The sequence below is a fragment of the Vidua chalybeata genome, chromosome 5 (genome assembly GCF_026979565.1).
Source record: "Vidua chalybeata isolate OUT-0048 chromosome 5, bVidCha1 merged haplotype, whole genome shotgun sequence".
NCBI classification, from domain to species: Eukaryota; Metazoa; Chordata; class Aves; order Passeriformes; family Viduidae; genus Vidua; species Vidua chalybeata.
Window position 1 is genome coordinate 17,472,223 of NC_071534.1, and position 12,367 is coordinate 17,484,589.

General features: G+C 44.1%; 1 long non-coding RNA gene across 1 annotated transcript; it reads right to left on the reverse strand.

Annotated features, from left to right (window-relative positions):
• Positions 1-217: 217 nt before the first annotated feature.
• Positions 218-11,942, reverse strand: LOC128788413 (uncharacterized). Its single transcript, XR_008431064.1, has 4 exons — positions 11,820-11,942; positions 11,072-11,191; positions 1,243-1,407; positions 218-406 (listed from the first exon to the last, which is right to left on the reverse strand). It is a non-coding gene; the product is annotated as an uncharacterized LOC128788413 (long non-coding RNA).
• Positions 11,943-12,367: the final 425 nt, after the last annotated feature.

Here is a 12,367-nt window from a genome sequence, read left to right on the forward strand (position 1 = left end):
TCAAGGGAGAGAGCATGTTGGGAATGTCCAGTCTCCTCTTCTTGCTTGCATATCCACATAAGAAGAATAAGGGTCGGGGGCAAACGTGGGGGAATGAGTTAAAAAACAATCCTATTTGGCTGTAAAAAAAATAGAGGTTTCTTTGTGGCAATCTTGCGTCTTGAAGCGGTGCAAATTCAAAAGCTGGAGAGAATCACTTCAGAGGATATTCAGCACGAGTGGTGAGGATCGTCAAATGCAGGTTCCAGAGTAAGCATTCCTTTCGCCTTTTTAATGATTATTCTTATAATTATTCTCTCTCTCTTTTTTTTTTCCTGGAGCCCTAGTGGAGGAGGTTGTGTTTAATGCAACTGGAGGTCGGTGCCGTTCTTCTGTGAAGCATGATTATCCTCAAAGCGTCCCCTTCCTGAAGGGAAAAATAAGCATCAATTTTGTATTAGAGGGATCTGACGGGGATAGAAAACGCTCCCCAACAAAGACATTAATATATTGAGAAGAAAGGAAGGCAAAACGCATTTCCCAATAGTGCACACAAGCGGAATTTAAAAAAAAAAATTAAAAAAAAAAAAAAAACAGCTGGCACGAGTCTATAAATAATTCAGATACGGGCTGACTACACCATTCCCGGGATAGGCATGCATACGAGACGAGAAAGCGGGCGCGATGTGAATCGCGGAGAGAAAGCGGCTCCCCCCCCCGCGGCCCCCTCCCCATGCACGCACAGCATTTCGCCCACCCCCGGGCCCAGCCCCCGAGGGCTGGCGAGGGCCGTGCCCACCCCTCTGCAGTGCTGCCGGCACCGCTGCCCGCCGCGCTCGGCTCCACGGGCAGCGCGGGGCGCGCTGGGCGCACACACACACACGCACACGCACCGCCACGGGGATGGGGGGCACGGGGGGCTGCTTCACCTGCCACGGGGCCGGGTTGCACTACGCGCCCCCCGCCTCTTTCGGCCCCGGCAACACAACCCTCGGCTCTCCGGGCTTTGCTTGGGCTTTTTTTCTTTCTTTTTTTTTTTTTTTTTTTTAATTTCTTTTTTTTTTTTTTTTTTTTTTCTTAGGGGTAGGTGGATGGCTGGGAGTGTCCCCACCACCACCTCCTCCAGCACAGCCGGACAGGGCTTACAGCTATGCAGGCATTTATTTAATGAAGCCGCAGATATTTATTTCTTTTCCCTTCCTTTCTGGCTCGGTAAAAGATTCATACTTAGAGCTGTCATAAAATCCAGACCCACATACATACCAGCAAATCCTGCTTCAAGCATTCGGGTTGCTCTGAGTAGCTACTGCCCCCCTCTCTGCCTGCAAGGCTGATCCGCCCCAGACATGCTCAACTTCTTCATTATCTTCTCTGGTACTGCCCGGGTGGGAGACGAGGGGCGGAGAGGTGGAAGTGCTCAGAGCATCACTAAAAATACATTTAAAAAAAAACATCTCTGCAATATAAAAGCTCCGAGAATGCTTCCCGAAGGCGGGGAAAGCATGGGAAGGTGAACTAATAAAGCAGCTTAATAATTAATAATAATTAAATATACCCGCGGAAAATGGTGGGGAGGGGGAAATATCAAAGGGGGGGGGGAAACGGGGGGAGAAGACGAGGAGGAAGAACAGTACGGGCAACGGGAGACCAACCCCTGCCCACCGCCGGAGGGAGCAGGTCTCGGCCTCCGGCGGGGGCGAAGGGGGAGGCGGCACCTGTGCCTCCGGCCGAGCCGGGGCCGGGCCGAGCCGCCGTCGCAGCCCCGCGGGTACCACCCGAGGCTCCCTGCGTCCGGCGCCCTCTCGGACCGCGACCCGCATGTTTGGAAGCAACCGAGAGTAGGAATGCTTAAAAAAAATGTGTTAACAATAAGCATAAAATAGTAATAATGAGAAGAAAGGAACGGGCACCCAGCCAGCAGGCAGGCAGCAGAATTGGATCCGAAGGAAAAGAAAGCAGTGAGAGCAGAGATAACGCTAATATCCAAATTGGATACTCCACAATTAAGCCCGGTGCTTTAATTGCTATTCTCAGAGCCCCTTGGAAGCTAAGAAACGTGAAATCAGCCTGAACAGAAAGGAACTTGTGTCTTCATCCTCATCCTGCCCTGCCCATGGATGCCTGAACCCTTGCAGCCCATGGTGCTCTCAGGCTCACTGCAGCAGGGCAATCCACTCTGTGGTCACAGATCCATCCCTGTCCCCTCCTGTGCCATGGGTGGCCTGAACAGAGCGTGTCCACCTACCTCTCTCAGCACTAGAGAATGGCTCTAGGGTAAGTCTTGCCCCCTCCCAGGAAAAGCCAGAGTGGGTAACAAAGCAAACCCCTTCCAGGTGGAAGTGTCAAGTGCAGCCTTCAGGATGTGCAGTCACTCTAGGGCTGCAAACACGCATCACGCCAATGTCTGAGTCTTGGAAGGAGATTTGGAAGAGCTCAGATGGTCCTTGGTGATGCCCTAGAAACAGGAGCACTGAGGAAAGCCCTCCCCATGCTTCCCTGCCAGCAACACTTGTCCTGCAGGAAATCAGACCCCAGGCCAAACATCACATGCTCTGCTTCAGTGATGTCTGGCTTCTGCCGATGCAGACTTCATTGTCCAGCCTTTGCATCTCTCTCACTGAAAGCACCCTCCAAGGAACACACAGTTGCTTGGACCTACCTAGCATTCTCTATGTCCAGGAGCAGTGAGGAAGATGCTGCCCAAAAGACAGGCAAGGAGGGCTGGATCCCACATGCCAAAGAACTGTGTTCCAGAGAGCAGATGAACACTCAGTGTTGGACCTTTGTTGCACTTATGTATTTGCAGGGCAAAATATGCATATGGCCAAGGTTTCTGAGGGAGGAAAGCCTCCTAAAAGAACCACAGCAGCTGTGGACTCTCTCTTAACCGCCAGGTCCTTTCTCAGTTTGTACCTCAGGATCGATCCACATGCTCCAAATAGAGTTTGCTGGTCTGTAGGGAAGGTTATGGACAGCAATGTGGCTGTAGCACTGTGTGCATACATATCAATATGCCATCTGGAGCTTGAATGAATTTCTGTTTCCATGTGTAGTGTGTGTACAGTGATATTTTTTCAATGTAGCTGCAGTGACCACAAGCAATACCAATCTGTGCTTGAGCTCTTTGACAAAAGCAGACACCAATATTTTCATTTTGACAGCCTGGATCTTCCTGAGGGTGCTGGTAAGGGCTGTTCTCCTGTAAGAAAGATTTTCCTAACATTTTTAGGCATGCTTTAAAAAGTGACTATGATATTTTGCATTCTAATTTCAGTAAAAATGGAAGACATATTAGCCAAAGCCTAAAGTAATCTGAAATTATCTCAGAACAGTTGGAGAAAAGAACTGTAGAGTGATACTTACATACAGAAGCTGCTAATAGCTGAAGAGATTAGTCATTTGACTTTGCCATTCCTTTCACTGATAATAGTGATACAGGAATAGCAGATATGATTTGGCCAAGGGATGTTTTTTCCTTTCTGTATGGCAAGAAGGGATAAACTATGACTCTGCAAGTCCTCCTGCATTCTTCTGCATGAAACAAGCGGACAAGGAGCTTGACAAAAAGAGAGGAAGGTTTTCATCCAGCATATTACTTAGAAACACAAAATGGAGGGTTAAGAAGTGTTTCTAGGAACAATTTCTGACAGGAGGCTGCAATCATGTTAAGCAAGTCAGTGATATTTAGGGTTATAATTCTCTGTGATCTTAAGATGAACTGTTTTCCTTTATAAAACTACACAACTCCACAGTTATATGGTACATGAAAGCCTTGTTTACTTTTAAGGGTGAAACTAGTTGCCTTTCTATTTGATAGATATCCATGCACATCTTACATAAACATAACACATATGTATATTTAGAATTCCTTCTTAAATAAATTATAAGGGCTAAGTTCCCTATAGTGATTAGGGGCCTGAGTGTCCAAATCAACAATTTTTTTTCAGACAAAATGGGTGCGTTCCCCTTGACCAAAGAAATCAGGCTCAATTACAAGTTTGAAATCAGGCACATAAAAATGCCAATTGCTTCAGAGTTATCTTCTCAAGATTTTGCACCACATCTAAACCCCAAATTATTTTTATATTAAGATGTAATAGTTATTGTAAATAATGTGTGTGGAGGTTGTCCCCAAATAAAAAATGTTGCAAAATCTGCAGCAGCACACTACTGTGGCAGGGTTTACTCTCACTAGCTGGGGTAGGCTTTTTTTTTTTTTCTGCAATCAACTAAGATGAATAAACTGCATAAAATGAAACAAATAGCATCTCTGACAGGAAATGGTTTTTCAAACATCTCTTCAATTCAAAACCACTTAAATGTTATTTGTAAGACAAATTGAGGGATTTATTTTAAACGGGTCCATGTTTACTATAAATTAAGGGCTATATTATTTTTGTCCTGCCTAAGATAAAAGAATGTGAATGAAAGTTCTTATATCAAAAGCAACCAGGGCTGGATGTGGCAGTGATGATGTTGGGGAGGATGCAATCTAGCAGAGCCATTCTGTCACAACAGAACAGCCTCTGCCAGCACTGACAGGGACCAAAGGCCCTACAGTAGCTTTGACCCTTAGTAAATGCCCTGCTGACTTCATAAAATCAGAGCCTAATTCCAGGGCTGCATTTATCTAAAACGGGGTCTGCAGCAAAGGGAAAAGACTACCACTTCATAGGTCTTCTGTTCAAACACAGACACACTTGCATTAGTAGAAGAAAAGCCATGTTTATGGAAAACAATTTCTTATAATCAATTAAATGGATCAATTTTTCTGGATAATTCACACCATAAAAAGGTTTTTCATAGTAGGGCTCCGTTGGGTGCTTGCACATGGGCTGCAGAGCATGGTAACCAAGACTCCAGCTGCTTTTATACGGTGCTCTGTGCCCTGGTCTACTCAGCCAGTCTGATTATAAAGAGGCTGAATAGGTCTATGCCCTTCTCCTGGTGTTCAGATACCACGCCTATGTCAGTTTTGGAAGATCACCATAACATTGGCCATCCAGGTCCACAAACAAGGATGCCATGTCATGATGCATAAAGAACAGCATGGAAGAAATTTTATCAGCTAATTAAAGGGAAAGCAAATGGAGAAACAAGCATACAAATCTAACAGTGGTACAACCACCTGGCTGAAGGACTCAGCTAAATTTTGGCATGAAATCTATTTTCCTTTCTTTTGCACATGGTTCAGGACTAAGAGATGCTAGAGCAAGATTGAGCCAGAAGCCACTGGGTGGGGAGATCTCATCAGTCTTTTGCAAGGACACCTGGGCACAAGGAGACTGATCACTTTGTTTGCTACTCAAAGGACACTTATCCTGCCAGCAGCCCAGCAGAAGGGAATTGTGAACACTGCTGCGGTTGTTTTGAAGTGTTACACATGTTGTCTCAGCTGTCATACCAGGACACTTAGCTGAGCTCTCATCATTTTACATTGCAATAGTTGCAGCATCCCCTACTGTCTCTGCCATGGTCAGTCTGCCCCAGAAATCCTAACTAGCAGACTGGTTTTTTGTCATGCAGAATCAAAAACAATGTGAAGTAGATTAAAGGAGAAATAGCTTTCTTTGTGTCTTTATAGACTGGTTTTATTTTTTTGAGTATGGAATGTCAGGCTTACTGAAATTTCTTTTCCTGGATGGTCATTTATGTATGAAATACGGGCACATTAAACTAAGAAACTGTGGAGTTTGTTCTTTCAAATGGAAATGTGTTATTTTGGAACTGCAGAAGTACAGACAGGATTTCAAACTGACGTTGTCACTTTTCTAAGATGATGCATGGCTCTTCTACCTATAGCACACCCAGACTGAAGAACCTATCTGTCAAAAGGCACTACATCTATCTAATAATAAATAGTAATTATCATCAAATGCTGTACTGTATTTCATCAAAGCATGGTACAAACATTAGCCATAGACCCTTTTACCCTGCCACTCAGAAGCAGAAAGAAAAGGCTGAAGCACTCACTGCCTTGCATGACTCTGAGGAAGATGCTTTTCTTCTCTACCTCTGGGGTGCAAAGATCACTCCAGTGGCTGGAGATTTTGTCCCATCTCACTGGTCTTAAGAAGATACGGTGTCCTGACACACTTGAATGAATGGGAAACTGCAACCCTCCTGGCAGTCATCTCCATCCCGTTCCAACCCTAACAAGACAAACAGATTATCTGGGGTTTTTTACTAAAATCAACTTTCTGGTTGATGAAAATCTTACTAGTTCTCTCCAGATTCAAGTGATGACTCTCTTCACTGGAAGAGCTGCAAAATGGATTAGGCAGATTGCCTTCACGGTTTAAAGGAAACTGAAAAACCGTTTTCAGTAAAAGATAAAGTGTGGCTTTTGCCAGCTTATCATGATGAAAAGCGAAAAAAGAGTTTCTTCAGGAAAGTACCTGCATTCACCTATTTTCCATACAGGGCATACAGCAGCCAGAAAAATCACCCTTATGTCTGAAAGCTGTCTTTAATGTTCTAGCAGATGATCCATCAGAGCATTCAAAACTAAATTAAAATCCCAAGGAGGAATAGGGGATTTAATTCTAGGATTAAGCTTTGAAGTTGCTCCCAGGAAATAAATTATTATTGGATGAGAACCAACACACCAATTATCTAGTTTACTGCTCATGCTACTGAGAGCTGCTGCAAGCACCCTCAGGGATCCGCTTTACCTAGACGGTCTCATCTTTAACACAGTATCCATATAAAGGCAAAAGCTCAACTAGTCACATGCCAAGAAACTTCCCAGCCCCTAGTACTAAAAGGGAAACTGCCCACTACAAATACACAGGGCAATAAGTTTTCAATCACTTAAGTTCCCTGGCTTTCACCATTTAACTTGCTCTGATGTAGATAATAGAATAGTTAATAACATGCCACTTCTTTGATCCATGTGTTACAGTTGGGTCAAAGTTCTACAGTATTGGTGCTATCATAAATAAGCACATTTATTTTTCTTACCCAGAAGGCCTACATGCTAGTGAAGTGGCTAGTAAGCCCTACTCCATTTCAATGGCCTCTAGACAAAACAATGGGACATTTCTAGCTTTTTTGTTGCTATTCCACAGATATCTTAACACTACCCAGAATACCTCAACTTCACTTATGCAGCTTCAAATCCTTAATGCTTGTTCAATGGGACATTGCTAGAACATGTACCACCTCCTATGAAAAGAATAAGTAAAGTTAAATAGCTCCAAGACTGATAAAAGTGTCTAGAGCAAAAAAGAGTACAGAGAGACATCAGGGCTGATATTTCACTCAAACTAAATGGTACCAGTTAATCAGTGCTATTATAAACTTACTTGGAACATTAAGTTACTGCAGGTAAAAAAATAAATCTTTCACTCTTAAAAATACACGTCACCACTGAGGCCAAATCTAACAGCAGCAGTGTCCACAAATATTTGGTTTTCTCCTAAAGGATGCATTTTTTGTTTAAACACCTTATGACATAAAAATACTGTCACCAAAGCATCACTACTATTTTCCTCCCAAACACATGATTCCTATCTTTTCTCCACAGATTCTTTCCAGTCCTTTACACAGGGAAAAAATGTACGTAAAGCAAAGACAAAACCCCACCCACCTCCCATGGCCTCCTTCAACTGCAAGCTCTGTCAGAACTTTTGATACCATTTATTACACACAAGAGCATATGGAGAGGTTATATCCAGCAAAAGGATTCACTTTAATGGCAATGTGGCAAAGAGGAGGCACTGGTTAGTGTCACCAGCTGGGCTCCCTGTAGGCATAGTTCTGAAAATCCCTTAGTTCACAACATCCTAACAGCCCCTGCTTTTGTTCAGGAAAATTTCAGGGTTGATAACAGCACCGAGTCTCTCTCTGTCCATCTCATTTCTCCTTCAGGTGAAGCAGATGGTATTACAAATAACTCACCAAAAGGGTGCAGGGGAAGAAATGGTAGAGAAGGAAAATATTACTTATACTGTCAAGGATTCTGAAAAAGGAGCAGCATGACGTTAGAAAAGCGGATCACTTTTCTAACACAGAAATATGGGCCTGAAAGCCTTCCTTAAAACAGAAGTACGAATTATTTCACCAGCAAGCCAAGAGCCTGTGAGCTGGAAATGTTCTCACTGGGTTTGAGTTAGGTGCTCACTACAGCATTTATTGTACATTTGCATTGACCACCTAATTTAAGACAAATGTTTTCTTTAGACACACTTTAAAGTGAAAAATTAGTTCTGTTAGCATGCAGCTGTGGTCCCCCAGAATAGCTCTTTGCCCGGGGGCAAACAGAAGAGAGATGTTAACGAGCTTAAAAGTAGCTCTGAAAATTGCTGTCCATGGTCAGTTGAGAGCCAGCAGCATTAGGGTCACCTGCTCCTCTGCCGATTTATTTAGTAGTCTCATTAATTCAAAAGATGGAAAAGCATGTGCTAAGCCTGAATATTTACAGTCCTGGGAGAGAATACCTACTTACAGCAACTGAAGTTAACCTGCTGCTCCATCACCACCACACCTTCCTGATAAAATGAGACCTACCCTTGGCAAATTACTCTATGCAAATGGAGATAGATTTCTTTTGCTTGAGCTGTTTCCAAGTGAGCCAGCTGACTCAATAATTCAACCCTCTGGCTGGAAGAAACATTAAGATTTCTGTCAGATTACTCTATATTCTAAAGAAAACTGCCACCTTCTTTTCTCCTTTACTTAGACATCTAGGAAGAGGCAATAAGCAAAAGACCTCTAGTACGCTTCAGCTGCATCTTTTAATCTACCATCAAATTGCAATGCAGGCATTTGTCTCAACCGCTTTGAAGCCCAGCAGCCCATTTTTGCCCTCATGTTAGGCCTGACCCAAACTCAAACCTCATCATTTTAATGGCACACACTACCCACAAAATGTCTCATGCTCTGATATTTTTTGTTTGTTTGTTTGTTTTTTCCATACATTAGCTGTAAACCTGACCTCAAGACCAGGCCTTGCTCAAATATAAGTTCTCTTTCACCTTCACGGTGATTATGAGCTCAGAGCCAGGGCTATCTTCAGCTGACCAGCCTCCATCCTTCAGCAAGTCTGTAAGTATGTCCTCTACCTGCCATGTGACAGGATTCAAGTGTTGATTGTGTTTCTCTGCCCTGGCAGTGGGAAAATGTAAAATATGTACCCTGGCTGTGCATGGGCTAGGCCTTTTCCTCACTCCTTATTAAGCACCAAATTCAGAAAAGCACATGATGTTCTGTCCTTCTTCCCTCATCATCTTGAGAAAATGTCCACCTAGAGCTTTGGCCACACCCTGGCAGCTTTCCCAGTCCAAGGACGGAGGCTGGGCATTACAGTAAGGCAACATTTATTGGAAGGACAGCTTAAAGCAGCTCACAGTGAAAATCTTGGCTTCCTCTGGCCCTTGTAGATAGGTTTGCCTGAGTAGAGGGAAATCTGTGACTGTATTCTGTGGGTTTACAACAAGGCCATTTGTCATTTGTTGTGCCCTTTAAGTGCAAATACATTAAACTCTTGTGGAGTTATGGCTTGTTCGCCTGGCAAAAAAAAAAAAAAAGCAGCTGGACACCTCTGCTCCAGCCCATATGTCAGTCAGGAGTCAGAACCCTGGGCTTGATGTGCTACCAGGCTTTCTCATGCTGACAAAGAGGGAACCTGCAGGCTGTTGTGCGCTTGTTGGTCATGTTCTTATCCTAGGCCAAGGACAGACTGCTACCTGAAGGAATTAATTGTACATTTTTTGTTATAAACTGACTGGTGTCTCTTGCATGACTCAACTTTCTTAGGCCCCATCTTTTGCCTAACAGTTTTTTTTGTTGTAGCCCAGCCTCTGCAGAGAACACTGTCTCAGTGTCACAGACAACAAAGGGACAGTCCACAAACGAATGAAGTAAAAGCACAGGGAATAGGGCTATCACTAATGCCACTTTTCCCAGATATTTTCATCTTCAAATACATTAGAGAGGTTCTGTGTCTCAGTTGTATTGTTCCTTGTGGCAGCTCAGGGGATGCAGAGAGAAGAGAGATGCTGGGAGAGGGTAATGAAGAGATGAGTATTTGGCAAAACTATGACTTTATGCCAAGGGTCATTTAGGTGTCCTATTAGGAAAAGGTTTCTCACCCAGAGGATGTCTGGGCACTGGAACAGCTCCCCAGGGAAGTGGTCACAGCACCAAGGCTGACAGAGTTCAAGAAGTGTTTGGACAACACTCTCAGGCAGATGGTCTGACTCTTGGGATGTCCTGTGCAGGGCCAGGAGTTGGACTTGATGGTCCTTGTGGGTCCCTTCCAACTCAGGAGTCACCCAATACTGGTGATGCAGCTGGGCTGAGCAAAGGTAGGTTTGACTTCAGCAAATCCAGTGTTGATTAAATGGCTCCTTGTTGGCCTCACTGTCTTGTGGTGTCCAGAACAGGGTACAGAAATGTCAGCAAAGCCGGGATGCTGTTACAGGTGACTGACTGAACATGCATATTATGGTAGGTCAACAGGACCTGAAGGCATAGTGCAATGTCCATGATGGTCAGAAACAGCCAGAAAGAGAATTAGGATAAGCTGCATCATTTGGAATGCAGATTGGTGGCTATGTGCTAGAAAAGTTATTGTCCACAGACAGAAAAAGCCTCATCTGGCCATGACGACAAAGAGAACTTCTGACTATGTAGGCATCCAACACACACCCAACATTGCCTGCATTAATGCCCATAGAGAAGGTCAAACATCCTATTCAACCATTCATTACTGCCTATGTTATAATGGTATAGGACTCCATTTTCTTCATTCGGTGAGCTGTCACCTCAGGCTAATAATTTGTAGAGCCATGGGCCCAGCAACTGGAGAATTCATTTAACTAAAACTGTTAATACTCCCTTTGGGACACTACAAGGTGTGTGGTGACATGGGGCACATCAAGATGGAATAAAAAGTGAGCACCATGACAGTGCCTACCCCTCCTGTGACAGCCTCGGTGATGAACTGAGGCTGCTACCCATCAATGTAAGCTGATAGCTGTCCCTCTACACCCTTGGCCTTAAAGGCTGCATGCTGACAGTCTTGGATGTGTGAAAATTCACGGCACAGCAACTCCGAAGATCTTCACATATATACAAGCACCTGTACCTACTGCTGCTGGCCTTATCAGATGCAGAGAACATCATGAATCCATGGAGTGTTGGTCTGTGTCACCCAGAACTGATGGTCTACAGCACAGAAGCAGGAATCGGGGTCAGTCACTTGCAGCTGGAAAAAAAAAAAAAAAAGTCTAAATAGTGCCTCAAAAAATCAAGGGGGCCAGAATTGTTTCTTCTCTCTGCCCAGATATACTGGGTCCCAGAGTTGAGAATAGACAGGATACAGGATTCTGGAAAAGGCCTTGGTCCCAGACCAGGTCTCCACCAGAAGAAAAGCCGGCACCTCACATCATAGGATCCCTGACAAAAACAGGTAATAGGATAAGATGATTTAGGCTGGATGCAGGCATCCAGGTAACAAAGTTGAGTTCAACCTATTCCCTGTTCCTCAGGTGATTCCCACTGTCTCCCTCAGCCTTTATCCCCCAAAAATGCAAACTGAGAATTTTTCCTTTCTGAGAATACTAAAAAAAAGGCTAGGGGACCATAACAGCTACAGAGAAGTCTGACTTCAACTGTCATAATTCCAAACATGTAAATCTTCAAGGAAGAAGTGAGGAGGACTGTGCAAGTGGCTGCAGGAATCCCCATCTGAAATGACCATACTTGGTAGAGGGCACTAGATACAAGTGGACAATTCTGGCCACCTGATGCTGGAGGCAGGCTAGTATTGAGTAGATCCTCACCACACAGGATACCACTGTTTCAAAACCCAGTGGTCTGAAAGGACAGCTTACCTAAGAGGCACTGGTGCACTTGAACACGGAGCAGAGTTAGGTATCCCCTGACTGGTAAGGCAGTGAGTCGGGAAACTGGTTATGATCATCTGTTTCTACAGTAATCCAGGAAACAAGTCCTTAGGCACACTAGCTGTAAATAAACCAAGTTGTATGGTTTCTTTGCTTGATGGAAACAGCATGATGAGATCATGGATACTGGCTAACTTCCTGGGACACAGAAGACCAATACTAGGCTGATGACAGCCCCATCCTCCCAAACTGTCACCAGGATCTGCATTATTCTTCTCTACCAGTAGCTCTACTGCATAGAACTGAAATAACTAATCACACAATCTCACAGGTCTCAATGTCACAGGTTGTAATGATAGGCCCCAAGCTATATGATAGCAAGAATCTTGCATATGTACAGATGATAAATGTCCCCTGGAGTTACTGCTCAAAAGATTACTTTCAGAGTTTTCATCAGAAAGGACTGTCTCCTTAAAAATATCTTCTTTCTTCTGAAGATTGACAGAGTTCTGCTTGGTGCCTCTGTGTGCTGCAAT